The following is a 22,886-nucleotide window of genomic DNA, read 5'->3' as shown; positions in this document are numbered from 1 at the left end:
AAAATCTTGAAGGATAGCCTGAAATAACACAAATTTTCTGTTTTCCTCGACTGCTTTTCAGATTGAATTCGATCATGTCTGGGACAAGGCTTAACGAAATCAATTCCATTTAAACCAGAAATTCTTCTTATTCCTTTTTTATGACCACGGACTTTTTTCGACGGATCCATTGACCACAGATTCGCCAAAAGTTATCTAAAGAGTAGTCTTGTAGAAATTTGAAAAAATACTCAAATTATATTATTTTAAATTCAATTTAAGTAGAATTCAACCCTTTATATATTATGTAAATGTAAAAAATTTAAAGATAAATAAATAATCCCACATATTATTAAACATTTATTTGCTCATTAAATTTTACGTTAAATCATTAAATTACCTTGCTCACTGGTCATTTTAGATCTTCTGAAGGCAGCAACCCAGAAAAACGTTTCTTTGGACATAAAGGAGTATGATGAACGGTCCGAATTTACAAAATCCTTTTTAACAATTTAAGGATAAATTCTTCGATGGCAAGGAAACGGTACACAATCTGAAAACATTTGGTTCTAAAGTCTTGATGGTACAAATTCTCAAATACTTTCAATTTTATTTTGTTTTTCAAGAGATAACTTTTCCTGGGTTTTCTCCCGTCAGTGGAGAGGGAATATTAAAACAGCAATCTAAAGTTAAACCCATTAAATCAAACTTATCTTATAATCCATTTAGTAAGAACATTAAAACCAGCGATAAAGGGCATGAAAACTAAAAAAGGGCATATATTGCCCATTTCTTCCTAAGATCTCCGTGGGTAAGCTTTATCTAAAAGACCTACAAGAATCTTTCCTTCTTCTGGCTGGGGTATTTTGGGCCTAGGAAAGAAAATGTCTGGGTTGGAGTTTAATTTTTCCATCTTGATAAGAAGTCTTGGAAGAAGTAGGGGAAAGTAAATTAAAGTGTAAGGGCCTGAAGTACCCGCAACGGCTGCTATATACACACTCCTAAAGAAGAAAACCCATTTATCTGGGGAATATATACAGTTTTAGAACCCTTCCTCTCGTGTCCCGGTTTATTTTCTTAGTAAAACTCCCTTAACAGTCTCTCTCTCTCTCACTCTATCTATCTCTCTCCAGGGTGTACGCTGTTATCAAGATATTTTATAATGGGTTGTTTTATTCGCTGCCTGGCAAGGGTCGCAGCAAGAAGAAAAACGAGTTATCTAGTTTTAAGGCAACAAAAATTTTTTTGTATTAATAAAACGTTCGGTTTTTCTGCCAATTTTTGCATTTTCCACATTTAATACGATTGCAATATCCAACCTAAATAAATTTACTAATATAATTTTGCATTTTTTTCATCTTTCCTTGCTAGTTTTTCCAATCGCACAAAAGTTTTTCTTCTGTTAATTGTTGAAGTTGGTTTTTATCTGTTTTGTCTTAATTTGTTCACTTGCGTTGATATATAATAAAAGAATTAAAAGAAGAACCTAAAAGTCAGATTGGCCATGTATATACGTAGAAATATTAGAGAGCAATATTATTCGAGGCAGGGTGACCTAAGTCATGACCATCCAAGGGTACTAATAGGCCATACCCTACCTTGTAAGAAACCCTAACTCTATTTCTTCAACCGCCAAAGAAAAAGGATAGCAACTTTTTTTTCCTGAACCGCCACAGACTCTATCGGCTCCTTAATCTCACACAGTAAGCACTATGTCTGCCAAATTTTCTTCAAGTCAAAGAATTGGCAAGCCACTGGTGCTAAATGTTAATCAGCCTTAAACCATTTTTAATCCATTTTATAAACTCAATGGGAGTTGATATTCTGTGTAAATCTCTTCAACTGGGGGACAAGGATTTAGTTTTTGCCCATCCTGATGTCTTCCCAATGATGGACTCTGGACAATAAGGGTTCAGAAGAACCTACCTTTGTCTACTCATTCCAGAAGGTCCAGAAATTGACTTTTTAGGCCTTCAATAAGAGCAATTTAATATAATTCAAGGCCCTCTTGATAGTAAACTGCACATATTTTAAAAGGGTTTTATTGGATATATGAAGATATTTGGGTAGTCTAATCATTCTGGGATTTGCAGAACACCTGCAAAATAATCACTAATCTAAATTATAATCAATAATCAATCAGTCTCGCAATCAACAATACACCTTAACGCAGCATAATTTCTGTAACAATTTTCATGCAATCACTTAGAAGTCAGTTTTGGTAATTTCAATCAATTAACGTAATGTTATGTTGTTACGTTATTGGTGTTCGTATGTGTGTGCACGTAGTAGTAAGAGTATTTTACTTCCATCATCATCATCTACAACAACAACATCTCTCCCTCACATCTCATTCATCAACAACAACAACAACACAGTGATGACGAGCACGGTGAATTCAAAGCCTCGAATGGTGTTGAAGGCCTTTCTGGTACACACTTCCGGCCGGCACTATATTTCCCCACTATTTGGACGATCAGCACCGGACAGGGTGGAAAGAGTAGCTGCGCTTCACACTATTCTATAGCTGCAACACTGGCGGCTGCATATAGACTTGCATCTATACACGAATTATGTAGCGTTGATGGAAGACCGGTTATTGGCCACAAATTGACTTCACAGCATCCGACCCAATACCCGCTTTGCAATCCTATTCTATTTCCAATTCGTAACAGTTTTATTACTGTTATTGCATTCAAAATTACTAAATGTTATCTTATCTTTTGTATTCTTTAGAATTCATTCAAAATAAAATCAATCAATATTTTATTAGATATTTTGTACTTTTTAAGGTTTTCTTCATTTGCTGGTTATTGGGAGCGAGATATAACGTTCATTCTATTCTGTCCCGGCGTGGTAGGATTATGAAGAAATGGAGGTTGACAGAAATGGAGAGGTTATCGACCGGCTAAGAGCATTTCAGAAGGAATTACTCTGGACAATTAGATCAGCGAAAATACATTTAAGAATCCTGGTCAAGTTCCCTACACGCCCTAAGGAACCGCTCTCTTCTAGAAAGGGCTGAAAATTAACATTGAAGAATAAATATAACTCTATTTTGGATTGATTAAAGAATATTATTTCAGGGAATAAGATTTTCAGGCACAAATTCTGAAAGTTAACTTCATTTTTATGAATAAATTTCAGCTGAGCAACTTTATTTTTTGGAAGCCGTGCGCTGAAGTGACTTAGCATCGATCAAACTTGATATTTCATTATGAAATCGATCAGATGACCGATCTCAGACAGTAGGTTCATTTAAAATTAGTATAGGAAAAGGCAACTTGACTGATTTTTGTTTTTTTTTTTCTAGACCGGGAATCGATCCCAGCACCATGAAATAGACCTCAGCTTTGGGGGCCTCGCCTGTAATCGCTCGGCTACCGTAGCAAATATTGAATATTTTAAAAATTGAAATTTCCACAGTAAGGGTGACATGCTAATTGAAATTTCAATAATGTAATCAAATCAACCAACCGAGAAATTGGATTTTCATATTTCTTTGAAGATAAAAGAACAATTTTTTGTTTTCCTAATTTTATTTTCATCTACAAAAAACGAGAAGAAGAAGAATTAAATAAGGAACGAACTAGGGACAAACAAACAGACTTGCTTTGGTAGAAAATTAAATTTTCATAACAAGAAGAGTGTATGTCCTCCTCCTAAGTATATGAGAGAAGTTTTATAAAAGGGCAATAACAAAAGATATATACCTACGTGCTAAGTATTTGTGTGTGAGTATAGAATGAAAAGGTAGCTAATTTTTGAAAAGGGTTGTACTTTTCACAACCCCTTCATAAGTAAAGTGTGGTAGAAAGAAGAGCCCTATAGGAACTGACGGTATAGAAGGGGGTAGGCGAGGGATTGTGAAAAGTGCGGAAGGGCGTCTGTATGAGAGTGAGTATGCGGAACGGCAGAGGACCACTTGGTGTGTTCCTGTAAGTCTGTGTATAAAGGAGGAAATTGGGCGTAAGTGTACTCAAGCAGCGGGGGTGGCGGGTGGGTGTACCAGGGAAACTAAGAGAAGATGGAAATGAGAGCGGTAAAAAGATAGCAGCAGGGTATTCACGGGCAAGAAGAATGCTAGTAGTAACAGGAAGAGAGAAGATCCTGGCTGCACAAGAGAGAGAGAGACCAGGAACATGTTTGGATACAAAGAAATATTCTCTAGTGAAGACTTTCTGTCATTGTCTACACTTCTTGCAGGCCCCTGCTTTACGGCAAATAATGTCTAATTGAAGTAAGAGACAGAGAGAGAGAGAGAGAGGTAGAAATATAATGCAAGAAGAAGTGGAAGAAACAGAGTGGCTGCAAGATTGTGGGCTAGCCCATCACGAAAGCACACCTCCTTGATGGTACACTCCGGCTAGAAAGTTGCACCACCTTTTGTTTGCCCTCTTCAAATCTAACCCTCTCCCTTAAACTAACCCATCCCTTATCTCACTCACTCTGGTCGGACTTGGGCCGCTCAGAGAAAGAGAGGAGAGCCCCCAAAAAAGAGAGAAGTTTTACAAAAAAAAAGATCAATATTCTTTTTTACAATATTTTACCGACTGCTTTTACAAGGCTCTCTTCAATGCTACTCCATTTTTATTTTACCACTGGTAAACGGTCAATTGTATTGTCCAATTTCCGATATTAGTTGTCAACCGCATGATCTCATTTTTGCTCATCCAAATACCCAGTAGTTCACTGGAAATTACGTTACAAGATCAACTAAAACTATTTTGGGAGCGGTTTACCACAAAACTGCGGTCTTTCTCGATCCCTGGTATTTTCTTAGAGCCTGGCCTGTCCCTAGGGTTAGTTAGGTCCCCTTTTTTGATCACACCTAACCTTTCAATTTAGAGCCAGTTTTGTAATATTTGGAGGGGGAGCCGGTAGCTTTGCGGAGGAGCTGCGTGGAACACCAAGGAGATAAAATCTATCTTCTGCCGGATCCCGTCTATTTCGAGAAATGTTCTGTATATGTTAGCTTGATTCTATTTTTGATTTAAGGGAGCGATTATGAGGAACTTCGCATGAATGACGTGGGTGGAGAATATATCCTACTAACATTCAAAAAGCAATTTTGGGAAGGGCTAAGTTGGCTCCCAGTTCCCCACTTGCCGGCTCCCACTTCTCATCCCAGAATTTAACTAGAGCGCTAGGATTTTTCTAGCAAAGAAATTTTTGCTCCTGTAAGTTATTACCTTAACAACAAAAGGTAAATTTTCTCAATTAAAATCTTGATATATTTTCTTGGCCGTTAGCTAGGGAATACATTAAACATCTTACATGCAAGTCCTATATACACACTGTCATCCCCCTATCGACCATAAATATGAATACATAACAATAAATGAATGCACTTATACAAGATATAAAGATTATATACTATTTACTGTTTGGATACACGCCAGTAGATTGTATTAAAGCATCATTTATTATTGTATGTGGTAAAAGTTTTAGATACGAGCGTAGAGACACTTCTTAATGGCAATTGGAAAGACTAACTAGAATGTAACAAACGAGCGCCTGGCACCTATTGGTACCCGACTATCCCATATCGAGTAAATATAAGGTTTTCTTTTATCTGCACACGGACCAATACATTGGTGGGTCTGGAATTAAACACCACATCACTTATTCTTTCTAATAGCAGCATCAAAGTTCTGGAAATCAATCTGATTAAAGTTAGATATTTTTGTATCACTTAAAGTGTAGAATTTAATAAAATATAAAATAAATTGATGTTTATTAAAAGTCACAAGAAGAGCCACCTAAAATAACTTTGGGAATTAAACTTTGGAGATGTCCAACCTTTATCTGTCCCGTCCTGAGATAGCGTGCCCATAATTAAGGCAAATCAACCGCTTTCCATGCTTTGAAACGTTGAAAGACATGATTTTTGCCAGGCAGTTACTGCCTCTAACTGCCTTCGTTTTGAAAATGATGGCAGGTGATTTTGGTTCTGGTTACGTTGCTAGTAGGAGTTTCGAAGACGACTCTCCGTTGCATGAAATTCTTAATTAGTAGGAGAAGGAGAGAAGGAAGTAAACAGTTTGTTTTAGGCGTAACCAGCTTCTTTGGCTCCGCAGATGGATTATAATTGCTAAAAATAAGAACCAATGGGGTAGACCTATAAAAGACAATTAGGACTTACTTTAAGGGTTGTAGTACCATTGAAGAAAGAGGGCATTTGTTCCGCAAAGTTGGGACGATTTGAAAAAAAGTTCAGGAAGCGAAAAAAAAGAAAAATTAAATTTTAAAAGAAATCAATCTTACTGAAAAATGTAACATGATACTGTAAAGAGTTTTTGACGAATTACGGATGGGTATATCCTTGCGGATAGAGAGACTGATACATGCACAATTACATATAGTTTCACAGATTGCAGCTTAGACTGTTTCACCCTTTAGATATCCTTTCTAGATCCATGTAACCAAGCAGTGAACATCGTGACACTAGTATTAAGACATCTTTTCAATAGTTCGTAGTGGTGTTTACGCTGGGTAGATAGATTAAAGCGTTAAGATTACTTTTGATGGTACCTCTTGGTAGATAAGGTTTACGTTGATAAGTCATGCTGCTTGACGAATTGTAAGACGGTGGAGGGATACTTTATTCCAGTCTTAATTATCTCGTCTTCTTCACCACTCCAACGACATCTCAGCAAGAACCTTTTGAGGCTACAGAGTGGTACTACTGAGGATGGACATTTTACTAGAATTCTTTGTGATTTTCTTACTGGTTCATGGTTAACATTCTTTGGGGTTTTGTTTTCTTTATCAACTGTGGTATAGTTTTTTGGGAAACCCGGAAAAAGAAAAATGAAAAGTAGCTATTCAGTAAAGATACACCTTCGTTCGACGAAGTTTTACCACGACTCCACGTATAATCGAGATGAACTAAGGTTTAGTGTTTGACAGAAATATATAAAGGGGAATCTCGGGTCTTTTAGGGTGGGAAATACCTAGAGAATCTAAGTAAAGTTAATACAAAGAACCACCCCAGATTTAAGATGATAAAAAAAGGTGGGTAGGCTAAGATGGGTCGAGTGCAGAGGTGGAAATGTAGGAATACAAATTGCCTAAGAGAATTATACAGTACAGATCATTGGTAATAGCATCTAAGACATGCCTAAAAATCTAGGTTGCAAGATTGGCGTACGAAGATGTAAAATAGGGATGATCTGAAAGAATCCTTGCCCCAGTAGTCAGGGCTCGACTTGAATTATAGGCGAGAGTAAATCCAATGCAACTAGAATGGATGCCCTACTGAAGTTCTTGTGTTGTCGGAGGTTGTACAAGAAGTTGCGGACAAACTTTGTTAGGTAACCCCCCAAATAAGTGCTCCCATCAACAAATCGCTTCGAATTCACTAAAATTGGGATGCTGTCCCCCCGCTTGATTAGTTAATCAACAGATTTTCATTTTAAATAAAAAAAAATAATTAAATAAATCAAATATAATATAAACACAATTTGACTCTACCTTTATATTTTGCTGGAATAACCACCACATGGTATCTTTGGTACCAGTGTGTGGTTAAAAAAAAATTGTAAACGAAGTTTCGAAATTTAAACAAAAATGAGGGAAAATTACTTATTTCAGTGTTACAATCAGGCTCAGAATGTTTCTCATTCAATTAAAACCACATCATTTATTCAAGACTAGCTTGCAGCCCAAATATTGCATGTAATGTTCCCCACCTGAACAAAAAATTACAATAATAATAATAAAAAAGTGAATGAACTAAAATGAAAACAACCGACCACCGCACAGTGTAAAAACCTCCATTCAATTATGGTCAACAACGCCCTTAGTGAATACATTCAATTTTTTTTACCAAGTTAAGGCATTTTTTATACTTCATTTTTTTCTCTCACTCTTGCTACCTCTACATCATTGTAGGCAGGCGCCTCCTAGGTGTGGTGGCTAAAGTGTTAGTATAGCCAGCTTACACCTGTCTGAATATTTTAACAACTCTACCCATTCAAAAACGATTCAACTTTACTCTATTGAACTACACGAGCGCCGCCTGCGGCTACCTATTACAACTTTATTGTACACTGGAAAGAACTCTTCTATTCCTAGATTATTGAATAGAGAGCTTTAGGGGGAGAATAGAAACGAGAAAAAAAAAAATTTACACAACACTCGCTAATAACATTTCTATTCTATTGAGAAGGAAACCGGTTTTTGGAGTTCATGCCGAACTGGTTTGCCTTTTTTTCCTTATAATTCCAACTATGGCACTAATCAAAAATATAGTTGGCTACTAACTCTATTCTCTATTTCACTACAATATCCTCTTAATTAGGATTTGCATTTGGAAAGTTTTTTTAAAGACCAAAAAAAATGGTTGGATCCTTTGTTATTGGTATGTAGCCTTCAATAGTTTATTTGGCTCGCCCTAAACTTATTCATTTATAGTATAGTTATTGTTATTGTGCATTAAAAGCAAATATCCATGGTAGAAGAGGAGAAATTAACACTGTAGAAGTTGCTGAATATTTGGAAAATATATCTATCTAAGAAGCTATAGTGGGCCTGGAGAGAAATGAGACGGTCCACGCCCTGGCAAGGCGCTGAATTCGGAGCCTGAATTCTTTTTGTAGAATAGAAGGAGGAAGAGACGACCTGCAGAGACAGATTCTCTGGACCATTCTTTGAGGTCTAAGACAGGCGAAGATCTATTAAGGGAATTATAAACTTGAGGCGTTCCGCGGCCTGAATAAAAATAAATTCGGTGCAAACTGAATGGTGACTGGTTTACTGGCGGAGCATTGAAGCCTTAGAGGATGCCTAAAGGAAGTGTCTCTGTCTAGAACGGGAAGGTAATTGCAGATACCTGGAGGGGAAACTCCAATACATCTCCTAAATCATGCCATCACCGTAGGAAGATTCCAGGACAACTGGATGTACCAAGTGCTGGAGAAGGACATATCTTCCCACCTCAGATTCTGGGATTGATACGTCAACTGGGAGTGGACAGGGCTGCTAGGGTTTTGCCTGGCTCCAAAAAAAAAGGGAGTACAATAGATAGAAGAATCAAAAAGCCCCTTTGTAAACAACCACCGAAGACAACTTTCAAGAAGTGGAGATCAGCGCCTTCAATTTTATTTTTCAACCCAAATTTGCACAAAAGCTTTTTTTTTTTATTTTTGCGTTTATTTTTGCTACAATCAGCGCGTTAGCGCTATAAGTAACAGTGATAACAGGGTAACAACAAATAACAGAAGAATACGAGTGGAGAAGTTACCCAGTGGTAACACTCCAAAACAGGCTATTAGTCGCTCTCTTCACTTGAGAGGAGATCACGAGGCCACTGTCTCTTAAGGCGTCTTGTCGGGTTGCCAGGAAGAGTTCTAGAAGAAAGATTTTTAGCTAGAGGATTTATATGAGATTGCAGGCTGAAGTGGAGTTTTCTGTATCTTGTTTTAGCAACTTGTGTGACAAAAGGAATGTTAAGGTCAGTGTGTATAGTCAAGTTGGAGACATAAAAAGGAGCGTTTACAATAGTTCGAAGTATTTTAGATTGTAGAGATTGAATCCTTTGGAGATTGGAGCGTTTGGTTGAACCCCACAGCTCTATTCCATATACGCCCAGATGGGGCACAAAAGCTAAAGTCTAAATTTTATTAAAAGTTTGGTTTAACCCCTAGGGTAACTAAAATAGCAAAATAAGCACACATCTCCCCCAAGTCAACTTGTTTTGTTAGTTGCATGTTATTTTAAGTCACAATTTCTAACAATTATATTTTCATTACTAATTATGCATAAACAAACATTATATTATGCAATGCAGTGTGCATTTTATTATAAATTGTTTTGTGTAGTTCTTAAATTTGTTTTAGCGTTTAAATATTTTTTTTTTTTTATATTTATTTAAAAAAGTGGTAAAAAGAAAATATTTAGAGATAAAAGTTTAGAAAAACTGTGAACTTCAGAATTTCAATATTTAAAATCTCTATATTATACATTCTAGATCTGGGATGTCTGGTGTTTGATTTGGGGTTATCCAAGTTGGAGCTATGGTTAGAAGTCTGTAGTCTATATTTAGAGGAATTCAGGTTGAAAAAAAGAAATTAATTTTCAAAAAACTTAGAATGAGTTTAGTCGGAGGAAATAGAAGAATCATGGAGCAGCAGAGGAGTGGAAGTAGGGTAGTTTTATCGATTACGGAGGGGTAGCCGACGGGTGTGGGGGGGGCGCGGGGTTAAGAAAAGTAGAAAGTAGTCGGCCATAGCGGCGAGTCTCACCCCCCTCTGAGCGCCCCCTGTAAACGGGGGTGGCCAAAATGGCGACCAGATCTCCTCTCATTCATTATTATAGCTAACTAACTTCTTCTCTTCTCTATTCTACTTTCATTTTTATTCATCTCTTAAAGATCTGCAGGTTTTTTTTTTTAATTCAAAAAATTCTATGATTATTAATACTGAGTAGAGCGAGGCGCTTATTCTACCAATCAGTGATTAGCTACTGATAATGTTAGTAAAGTAATGCCCATCTTTTTCAGGCAGGCTTTAGGCTTTTTTTCCCCCCCCAACTACCCGATAAGGTATCGGAAGGCGATTAGCAATCATACTTTACTACAAAGTTTGAATATTAAATAATAAATAAAATCCAAAGCCTAGAGACCGGGGGGGAATCGATCCCAAACATCTTAGTACAATTTAGCCGCGTCTCTCGAACCACTCGGCTACCGTGGTGCGTACTAATAAAGTTAGAAAATACTATTAATGGTTCACCTTGTATTTGATATTGATTGTGAGTTTTTACTTAGAACAGCGGTTCCCAACCTGGGGTACGCAAAAAAAAAGTTATTATGGCGGAAGATATAAAAATTATACAGATATTAATGAGAAAAAAATTGTGTTATAATAAATGATTCCTACAACTTAATTACAAAATTATTATAATAAAACTGAATAACATATAAATTGACAAATTGTTTTGCTGTTAATTTAAAGTTGTAATACGTAAAATCAAGAATACGATTATTTAATTTTTTTATTTATATATTATATATATAAATATATAAATATATGTTAGGGGTGCACACTAAGGAAACAATCAGGTAAAGGGGTACACTAATGAAAAAAGATTGGGAACCGCTGACTTAGAAGATACTTCTGGCTGTTAAAATTCACCTAATAAATTATATAATTAATAAAAAATTGTTTTTCTAGGGAATATAACCTAACTACTACAATATAACCTAACTACTAATTTAATTACAATAAAGATGACCAGAAGGCTACAGCTTGAAGATTCTTTAAGAATCAAAGAAAAAGAAAAGAGAAACAAAAACCAGAATTGAAGTTTGTCCCATCATGAATCTTCGGGTGACAATCTGTCAGTGATTGATGACTAACTGATAACCTAACAATGGCCCAATTGATCTTACAATTAAGCCAATTAAGGCTAGCTTCAATTGGGAAAGCAATCTCAGGGAGATTTGCATCGCACGTTTATGATAATAATGACACATCAATTTTGAAATGATGCACTTCTCTAGCTGAATGAAGGAGAAAATCTATCAAGCAAGTTTTCCCTAATATGGGCGAGAAGGGGGTATTGGGAAAAAAAAAAAAAAATGCAGTCTAATTCCTGTTAAAATATATTTGGGCGATTCTCATTTTCTTGATTTTCAATTCTTGGGTGATTTTTTTTAGCAGTATTTTAGCTATTGAAAAACATGCACAACGTACTACATTTTTGCCCCAAAAACATTTTATTTTTACACCTCAAAAAAACATTAAACATTTAGGGTATCAAAAAAAAGAAGAAGAAGTACTCGCGTGACAACTCAATTTAGACGATTACAATATTTCCTCCTACTAAGAGTAAGGAAAATGTGCTAATAACCTTCGGCGAATTCAATTAAGACATAAAACATGGTAGGGCTAAGGTCAATAAATTTGAGGTAACAGTTTCGAAACACTATACAAAGTACTGTAAGATAACAAAGCATCTTTTTGAATGATGTCTCGTTAGGTAGATATCCGCGGGGTATATTCTGCTATTGTGTGCAAGATATATGTTATATCTGATAACAAAGACTGATAGATATGTCCTTGTTTGATCAAGCTCCATTAATTTTATTTTAAAATATATTTATCACAACAAAAATGGTTTTAAATTTTATTGGCTGTAAGTGAAATTCACTAAATTTATACTTTGCTGCGGCAGCTGATGAAAGTTGTAACCAAAGTTGTAAGCAATCACACGATTTTGACTTAAAGGATCTAATAGGCGCCACGGTAGCCGAGCGGTTAGAGGCGAGACCTGCAAAGCTAATATGCATTGTGGTACTGGGTTTGATTCCCGGTCTTTAGGCCTTGGATTTTATATAATGGTTAAATGAGAAATAGTAAAGTATGTTTGCTATTCGCCTCCGTCCACGACACCTAGTAAATGGTAGTTGGACGTTAAGCCCCGCCTGAATAAATAGGCGATTACTTTACTTTACTTAAAGGGTCTACGAGGGTCGTTTGAAATAGCACCACCGGCGTGTATCGAGGTTATGTTTAGTTAGTAGCATCTCTTGGAAGAACACACACCAAGTTTCAGCCAGATCGGTCTATTTCTTTGTGTTTGGCATTCGTTTGAATCGAGGAAGTCGAGTGATTTTCAAAAAATGGACGAAAAAGAATTTCGTGTGTTGATTAAACACTACTTTATGAAAGGCAAAACGCCTCAGGAGACTAAAGAGAAGCTTGATAAACATTATGTTGACTCTGCACCTTCGATTAGAACTGTTTATAAGTGGTTTCAAAATTTTCAGAGTGGCCATATGGGCACAAGTGACGCTGAACGCTCTGGACGCCCTGTTGAGGTTACTACTCCAGAAATCATTGATAAAATCCATGATATGGTGATGGATGACAAAAGAGTGAAGGTGCGTGAGATTGCTAGTGCTGTGGGCATCTCGAATGAACGGGTACATAATATTTTGCATCAACATTTGGACATGACAAAGCTATCCGCAAGATGGGTGCCGCGATTGTTCACGCTTGACCAAAAACGAAATCGTGTGAAGTGTAGCAAGGACGGTTTGCAGCTGTTCCAGAAGAATCCGCAGGACTTTAAGCGTCGTTTCGTCACTGTGGATGAAACATGGATACATCACTACACTCCTGAGACCAAAGAACAATCTAAACAATGGGTTACCAAGGGGGAATCTGCGCCAAAAAAGGCGAAGACCGTTCCTTCGGCCGGAAAGATTATGGCTACTGTCTTTTGGGATTCGCAGGGAATAATCCTCATCGACTATCTGGAAAAGGGTAAAACTATTACAGGTGCATATTATTCATCGTTATTGGACCGTTTGAAAACCGAGCTGCAAGAAAAACGCCCACGATTGGCCCCTCAAAAAAGTCCTTTTCCATCACGACAACGCACCAGCTCACACCTCAGCAGTTGTGGTCGCAAAATTAATGGAAATAGGGTTCCAACTCGTTTCACATCCCCCCTATTCTCCAGACTTGGCTCCCTCGGACTACTATTTGTTCCCCAATATGAAGAAATGGCTGGCGGGAAAAAGATTTTATTCAAACGAGGAGGTGATTGCAGAAACGAATGGCTATTTTTCATACTTGGACAAATCCTATTATTCGGAAGGGATCAACAAACTAGAGCAGCGTTGGACGAAGTGTATAAGCCTAAAAGGAGACTATGTTGAAAAATAAAAAAGGTTTACCCCAAAAAATTAAGTAGTTTTTATTTTTGCACGGACTTTTCAAACGACCCTCAAATATTTTCTTGGAATTCTTCAGCCTAAAAATAACTTGCAGTAACTTGATGGCCATAATTCAAAATCTGATTTAGAGTACGTGACAGTACTCCTAATGTTAACGTTCTACAAGAATAGATTAATTTTTATAAAACCTTTCAGAAACAAAACTGATATTGGGCTGAAAACTTATAAGTTCAGTTACTGTACAAGAAACTGGAAGATCAAAAAATCTGGGATCCCATATAAGGTAATAAATCTTCACTCATTTCATCAAATGTTTTTTTTTTTCATCCCACTTTTTATCATCAGACTTACTTTTTTTTTTTTCTTTGTAGGACAGACAACAATTGAGCTTACTTATTCATAAGCATGGCCAACCGGTTTCTCATAGGAACCTGTAGGAATGCATGCTAATTTTGTAGACTGACAACCCGAGGAGATTGAGAGACTAGTCTGAGAGGGAAGCTTTGTTAATTTTGTTTCTAAATTGCAAAAAATGTGTGACAAAAAGAAATATTTTTTAATTAATAGTTTTTCCTCGACAAAAAAAAGAATTTAGAGCTTTATATTTAAAAGGCCTTCAATATTAAATTGATATTGATGGTAGAGCTGCAACAATGGACTGAAGTGGCGTAAACTTTGAGAAAGTCGCACCCAAAGAACTTTACAATAAACAAATTTTCTAACACGATAATACAGAAGAACCTTTAAAATATTAATTATTTTCGAGTCACTTGCAAGTCAAAAGTCAAAAAGTTGAAGAAAAAAAGAATCATTAAAATCTTATATCAGTTTGAGAATTTATTCTAAAACGAAAATATTATTCAGGTATTCTGAATCAGAGTCAAATTGTATTAGGGAGTTGTTGCAAAGCGAAGCCAAAAGAACTGCGTCAAATAATAGAACTACGTGAGTCCCTTAGATCTAAAATTTACCTAGAATGAGATGGCCAAAAAAAGAGAACAATTTACCTGAAGAACTAATGTTAGTTTATCGTCCAATAAATCGGAATATCAGCTACTTCTGCATTTCCTAGATCGTGACCATTGTCAGTACAAAGATGAGGTATCCCGGACAACAATAGTGAACTACTTCCCTACATCTGGACTTATAATCTTCACTTTGATGTGATTTTAAGTTAAATATATATTACTACCTTGCGCATGTAAAAATTAACTCATCGCATTCGCTGAATAAAAGGTCAACTCATTCCGAGAAAAAGGAAAGAAAAGAAAACGCTGATTTTCTATTTTCCAGGGCAACTGGTTTGGTCAAATAGACCTAGATCATTGTGTTGACGATTTGGCAAGGCTTTTGGAGCAACATTCTAATTGAATAGGCAGTGTAATGTCGCACATTAATAGAACACTTGTCCACATCGTACATTTCGCTACCATATCTTTTTGAATTTCTTTAAAATTTTAAGTTTTCTTTTTTTTAAAAAAATAAAGGAAATTAGGTCATTTTAAAATGGAAGTGTCCATAATTATAATAATAAATAATAATTACAAAAAAACTGGTAGCGAAAGTCTGTGAATGGGTGGCGACCTGTTTAGCGTTTTGATCCAAAATCAATAACTTATTATAAGAAGTAATTAAGTCAGCTGTGGAAATTGTTTACTGGGGATAAAGAGGAGAAAATCATTCTCTTTGCCTGACCGTTCTTCAAGATGAGTGTACTGTGTGAGTGTGTGTGTGCTGTGCTGTTGGAGGCGGGCAGGGGCAGTTGTTGTATGTATGACGGAGAGATCTTCGAAAGGGGCCACCCTCAACGGCGGCGGCGGCAACAGCTCTACTCCATCATGGTAAGTGGAGGTGGGGACAGCTTGGAGCAGCAAGGCCTTTAGAAAATTAATTACAAATTATCGATCTCAGTTCCGCACTTCTTGTGTAGCCGCCTCCAGCAGACGTAAGAACTTCTCCAGTCTCCATTGCTCTTGTTGCCTTTTTTGTTTCTAAGTATCTACATGTAGAGAGAGAGATAAGTATATAGTTATACTTGATAGAAAAGAATCCCCTACACACACATATTTACACCCGGAAAATTAATTAATTTAATTTTCTACTTCATTTGATAATTTATTAAATGAAATTTTAATTGAATTCTTCTGCACAAAGTAAAGAGAAAACATGAATTGACAGACAATACAAAGTGAAATTTCTTGAATAACATCAAGATTACTTAATTTAAAGTTCAACTTCATCTAATTAAAGAACCTTCGAGAACATCTTTTCTATAAAAACTTCTTTTTCTTTTGCATAGAAATTCAAGGAGAAAAAAAGGCCGAGCGGTTAGAGGCTAGACCAGCAAAGCTAATATGATTTGTGGTACTGGGTTCGATTCCCCCGGTCTTAGGCCTTGGATTTTATTTAATGGTTAATAAAAGAAATTTACAGTAAAGTATGTTTGCTAGACGCCTCCGTTTACGGGCACCTAATTTAGCAGTTGGACTTAGTGGTTGAAAAAAAAATGGGCAATTACTTTACAAGGAGAAAAAAAGAGCCAATGATTCTGCCTATGATCAACTGAGGTTTTAGAAACTTTGCGATTAAAAATATCTTTCCATATCTAAAATATCTAACCCAAACTAATAAACCTCGACAAAGTGGTTTAAAGAGAGCTTGGTATCCTAACAATCTCACCTTTTCCCTTACCCTTACATTGTACACATCCTGGAAATGGATGATTTAATAAAAAAATATTTTTTTTACTAGCCGAACGCCAGGTACAATCGATTTTTTTTAAAAAAAATAACTACATCGAATTATCATTATCTATGAATAGGATGCAAGAATTAATGCCAGTTTCAGTCATTATAAACTTTATTATGCAGAGCTTTCGGACCTTTGGACTAGGTTATCTTCAGGGCTAATTTACAATATACTGTTTTATATCATTAGAGAGTTGGTCTTGTCTTCTGTCTTGAATGTGACATTCAGTCCATGAACAGACAAGACAGAAGACACACCAACTCTCTAATGATGTGAAACAGTATATTGTAAATTAGCCCTGAAGATGACCTAGTCCAAAGGTCCGAAAGCTCTGCATAATAAAGTTTATAATGACTGAAAGTGGTATAATTTTTTCATCCTATTGAAACTATGATTCAGTCACCACAAGTAGTGAACAGTCTATTATCTATAAAGTTATCTTCTCACAGCTTTAAGTAAAACACACAATCTAATCTGGACGAAGGTTAAAAGATAATGTGTATCTTATTTAATGGTTAATATGAGAATTTAATAGTAAAGTTCGCTTGCTAATCACCTCCATTCACGGCGCCTAATTTGGCAGCACGCCTGAATATAATAGGCAATTACTTTACTTCATTTTTTAATCTAAAAATTATATTGATTTGAACTTTACCAATTAAGTAAAAAAAAAAAAGCTGTTATATAAATATTTAAACATGTTTTTAAACCATCCTATTTTGATATAAGGAGTTTGACAAATTGACAAAGATTCGTAAGAAATAAAATATCCCCATTTATTGACCTCTTAGACCAATCCTTCCTTCCATTGGTTTCAATAAAAAATAATGAAAAATTCATCTCGAAGGCCGAACATTAAAGAATTAGGTTACACGCTTGGAAAAGCACAATCTAGAAAACCTAGTTTTCCACCTTTTCTTACATTTCTAAATAGTTTATTTTTATAAAAGTAATTCTCATTTTTATTATATTCTTTGCTTTTAAAATATTGTTATACAATTTTTTTTAAAGAAAAAATGCAATATTTTTCAAAATAAATTAGAACATAAACAGGGCACTTCTAAGTGGTTAGATGCAAGTACGTAAAGAATAACCGGGCACTGAGATTTCTTAAACATTTTAATATGAGTTGCTGGTTGGCGGTACGCGAAAAATTATCAATAATGGCGGACATAAAAGTAAACCAAAAATTAAATCATATAAATACCAGAGAAACTTCAGCCGCCTCCAGCAGACGTAAGAACTTCTCCAGTCTCCATTGCTCTTGTTGCCTTTTTTATTTCTAAGTATCTACATGTAGAGAGAGAGATAAGTATATACTTATACTTGATAGAAAAGAATCCCCTACACACACATATATACACACGGAAAATTAATTAATTTAATAATATTAATAATATTATACAGTAAAGTTGTTAAAGTGTACAGTAGTAAGATTGGTCTGTCACAAGATATTCGAGAAAATATAATAGCACATTTAACAGGATTAAAATTGTCTTTCTTGTAGTATTTTCTAAAACCCGAATGATCATTGGATTTCAAACCCCTTCTATTAAGAAAATTTAGGAAAAACTACATCATTATCCAATAAAAGATAAAGAAAATTTAATAGAATTATCATGTGACAGAACTTAAATGATAAACTCTGCTTAAAGAGACTGGATTGTATTGAGTAAGCTCCTATCCAAGTAACATTAAATTTAATTGGTACTTACAGGTAGTTGAATGCTTAAAAGAAATTAATTTAGAAGATTTGGGCTCAAATATAATAATCCTAAAGTAGAACTTTGTAAATTAATTAATAATTTTGAAGAGAAAAATATGTACCTATAGTTTTTTATTATTTAAAAAACGTTTTAAAACTAAGATCTTACACTTTACTAAGTTTATAAAGTGAAGATGAACTTGAACTCCTTTGTAACAGATACATTGGTATCTCTATACAAATAAAGATGATAATAATAAAATAACACACTCGGAATAAGAAATTTCACGAAATACAATCATTTTTACGAAGTAGTACAATTTAGCATGATGCACTACCAAGTGGTACAATTTAGCATGATGCACTACCAAGTGGTACAATTTAGCATGATGTACTACCAAGTGGTACAATTTAGCATGATGCACTACCAAGTGGTACAATTTAGCATGATGTACTACCAAGTGGTACAATTTAGCATGATGTACTACCAAGTGGTACAATTTAGCATGATGTACTACCAAGTGGTACAATTTAGCATGATGTACTACCAAGTGGTACAATTTAGCATGATGCACTACCAAGTGGTACAATTTAGCATGATGTACTACCAAGTGGTACAATTTAGCATGATGTACTACCAAGTGGTACAATTTAGCATGATGTACTACCAAGTGGTACAATTTAGCATGATGCACTACCAAGTGGTACAATTTAGCATGATGTACTACCAAGTGGTACAATTTAGCATGATGTACTACCAAGTGGTACAATTTAGCATGATGCACTACCAAGTGGTACAATTTAGCATGATGCACTACCAAGTGGTACAATTTAGCATGATGTACTACCAAGTGGTACAATTTAGCATGATGCACTACCAAGTGGTACAATTTAGCATGATGTACTACCAAGTGGTACAATTTAGCATGATGTACTACCAAGTGGTACAATTTAGCATGATGCACTACCAAGTGGTACAATTTAGCATGATGCACTACCAAGTGGTACGCAAGCCAAAAAAGGTTGGGAAACGCTGGTGTAGACGATTGAAAATAGACAGAGAATAAAAATGTATTAAATAAATAAATAAATAACTTATAATACCTTAGAACTTCCAATAAAGAAATGAACAAATCTAATCAGATTATGCAGCTTCACATTATGTCAAAAAACTAACAAATCTAGAACTTTAGAAACAAGTAACACAACCTACAGTCTATCACTGAACAGCGTAATGTCCAGTAGTGGACTCTACCACTGCTGGATAAGTGTATAAATAAAAAAATAATAATAAGAAAATAAAAAATATATAGGGGCGCGAGGTGCGCCGAGAGAAGGGGTAGCTTGGACAATGACCCGGCCAAGGTAGATAGAAAAATAAAAAATCCCTATATTGTAGGGAAGGGGTAAAACCCTAAGGGCCGATAAATGTAACCGGTTTTCTGTGTCCTTATCCACACCTGGATATATCACCACTGTCTGACAGACATATGTGTATACTTAATACTGTTAATAAATCAACTGGGTATGAGAGAGTGTGTTCTAGTGGTCTAACATAGGAACATGGTATAAATTATTATCCTGGATTTTTAGTTATTTATAGAAACAATATTGATTTAATTCATTTTAAATGGATTTACCAATAAATAAAGAAAAAAAGTTAAAGCCATTTCAATTTCCTGAAGAATTATTCCCCATTCCCAAAACTGTCCTAAAATAGAATTGCCCTTTTTTAGGAACAAGAAAAATATCTCAAATGAAAAGTAACGGACATTTCTAAGACAAATATTACAACTGCAAGTTTATAACCTACATCAGTGCAACGAGTGATTGCATTTTAAAGAAAATCATGCATCATAAACCTAAAGATAAGGTTACAGGTTCCTTTTATTTTCTGTTTTTGAGTTTGAGTGGTTGACACTGCACATGCACATGCACAAAAACAGAACATTACAAAATAAGAACACTTTTTGAATACTGATTTTTTAAAAAAAAACCTGTTGCTACCAATAAGAACTCTTAAGCCTATAATTTGACTTTCTTTATTTTATAAGAAAAATTATAAGAATAGAAGGAACCTACTTCCTTTTTAAAGTAGAAACAGGGACTATTAACTTAATGTAAAAATTTCACTTACATGTTAGCCAAGTGGTTTTCTTCTTTTACCTACTACTTAATTCTGGCTAGCTGGATCCTAGGCCTTTGAAACAGGGATTATGCCAATATTTCTCAAACTTACGGCACAGATACGTATGTATGACTGTAGGAGAGAAGGAGGCTATACTTTGTTGTGGTCATAACATAATCATGTGACTAATAGCAGTTATTGCAACTGCCTTCTTTGTTGAATTTCGATTACCTGGTTATAGGTTTGTGTTTTCGAGTTTTTATTGGTTTGTAACTGAGACTAATAATACAGTATTATATAATATATACTATATAAATATTAGATTGCCTATAAAATGGGCTCAATTATGATAAATGAATTTTCCAAAACTCTTACTTAAAATTAATTTTCATGAAAAGAATTTTAAAATTGATAAGTTATATGTACGAGTACATACTTATTTCTGAGCAGCTGTTATATAAAAATAATCGAATTCAACAGATTCTCATTTGATTGTTCTACGAGGATTTCTTTCGAAATCTGAATTCTAGCTACACACAGTGTTTAATTCTTACTAGAAAAATGAATTTGCCTTAAAAATACTATTGAACTTTACAAAAAAAAGCGTTTTTTTTCATACGAATTGCAAAAATGAATAGATCTATTTTGAGCGTTAGGATAGGGATGTCCCAATTTAAGTTTTTTGGGCGTAGATGTGGGCAGCTTCTTGCTCTGATCTAATAGCAAATTCCCGTTGGCTGTTAAGAGCAAGCCGACTTACAAAAATATCGTTTAAATCTCCACTGACCAAGACAATCTTTCATGTATTCTGTTGGTCTTTACTAGCCGTGGTCTTTTACAGACCAAATATCTCTGAAGGATGTCTTACGATGGTTGGGAAATTTTGTTTTTCCAAATTCCGACAACGATAGAAAAAGATTAAAAAAGTTTTTCTTCTAAATGGATTGCTATGCCAGGGAAACAGGACGCGTACTATGTTCTACTCTAATCGAATCAATGAATAGAATGTTTGGTTTTTCTTTGACCAACTTTGGACAGGAACTTGCATTTTCTAAAGCACAATACTCTGAAAATTAAACAAAAATGTGTGACGCAGGAATTGTTGTTCGTGTAAAAATAGAAATCAAAATGATAACTAATATGAAAAAAGCTCCAAGCGCCAAAAACCTCAGACATTGACGGGTCTTAAATTTAAAAATACAAAAATAAACCCTAACAGGAATTAACCTGCTCCCCCAAAAAAAAGAAGCCCACCTTACTCTTTATCTGCTCATTGTTACAGATCATCTAAAACAACAATGAAACTCAAAATGCATTCTATAACAAAAAAACAAAACTAACAAGTGCACTTTTGTTTCAGGTAAACACTTATTGTCCCCCCCCCTCGTTGTGTGAGACAGGGTTGGACGAACTCATTGTCTACTGCAGTTAATGTCTATTGTCCTAAGAGGTGATTATTATTATTTGTTTTTTTTGTAGCCACCCAGTTGATGACAATAAAAGTGCCGGGGCTATCATTACCTGTACAGCATATTAACAATGTACCCATCACCCCTATCATTTAGATGATTCTAAAACAAGGCTACGGTTGGGGCTACAAAAAAAAAAAAACGAAACAAAGAACAACCTCAGCAACCGGGTATACCTGTAGAGTTTAATTCACCCTCTCTTTTTAATTAGTATGGTTCTTCATTCATAATTTTAGTAGCCAATACCAGTGGTGTGTGTTTTTTTGGATTCATTAATAAGTGTTTATTATGTTTTAGTATGTAAACATACGGTTTAATTAATTGGGTTTTTGTAATTTGACAAGATTAAAGTGTTATAATACAAAAAAAAATCTGGTGTTCGAGTCGCACGACTTTCTTAGTGCATTTTTTAGGTTTAAATTCTTAAAACACTAAATATTTAAACCAGATTTAATTCTCACTATCATTAAAGCTTTTAAAAACCGTACTTTACATTAAAATACAAGCGGAAAGTCTATCCTCTTAAGTCCTCTCCCAAAAAAATGCCCTTTAAATAAATTTATCCTAGAAAAATAATGCAAATAAAATTTATTAAAGTAGCGTTTGCAAGGAAAATGCTAAGTTATTAGGAAAATTTCTTCCAAAAATGTAACAAAACGTTTAATGAAATGGTTCTTCTGGTACAGATAGGTTTCTGAAAGAAGTTATTTCCGTTTAGCGGCGTTTTTTTGATTGCCGTCAAGAAAAGCTGGTAAATTCACACAAGTAACTGAATAAGGATATTGTTTTTAATGAAAATATGTAAAAAAATGTATGTTAAGGAATTTTTGGTCTTATATTAATAATAAATAAAATAAATGGATAAAGAATAAGCCGGTAGCTTATGGAAATGGAAAATAAATAATAACATATCAGATGTTTGGTACAAAAACAAACACAACTAAAAACCTCAAATTTATTGAGTCAAATGGCTTTTCCGCCAATGGAATCAGATTTCCGCCAATTTTGGAATTAATATAATTTACCTCAACTATTAATAATTACTTTGGTAACTAGCCGAATGGATGGTAATAATAGTTTGAGCATGTTAATGACGTTTTTCCGGGAAAATGTATCAAAATTTTTGAGATCTACTTGGGTATAATGAAAATGAAAGAATTAAAGAAA

At 35.0% G+C, this 22,886-nt stretch overlaps 1 long non-coding RNA gene across 1 annotated transcript; it reads right to left on the bottom strand.

Moving 5' to 3' along the window:
• Positions 1–350: 350 nt before the first annotated feature.
• Positions 351–20,400, bottom strand: LOC141451404 (uncharacterized). Its single transcript, XR_012456746.1, has 3 exons — positions 20,260–20,400; positions 17,625–17,761; positions 351–532 (listed from the first exon to the last, which is right to left on the bottom strand). It is a non-coding gene; the product is annotated as an uncharacterized lncRNA (long non-coding RNA).
• Between the last annotated feature and the right edge of the window lie 2,486 nt (positions 20,401–22,886).

This window comes from Rhodnius prolixus, unplaced genomic scaffold (assembly GCF_049639745.1).
Source record: "Rhodnius prolixus isolate KJV_2025 unplaced genomic scaffold, Rpr scaffold_8, whole genome shotgun sequence".
Taxonomy (NCBI): Eukaryota; Metazoa; Arthropoda; class Insecta; order Hemiptera; family Reduviidae; genus Rhodnius; species Rhodnius prolixus.
This window is presented reverse-complemented; position numbering and strand designations above follow the sequence as displayed.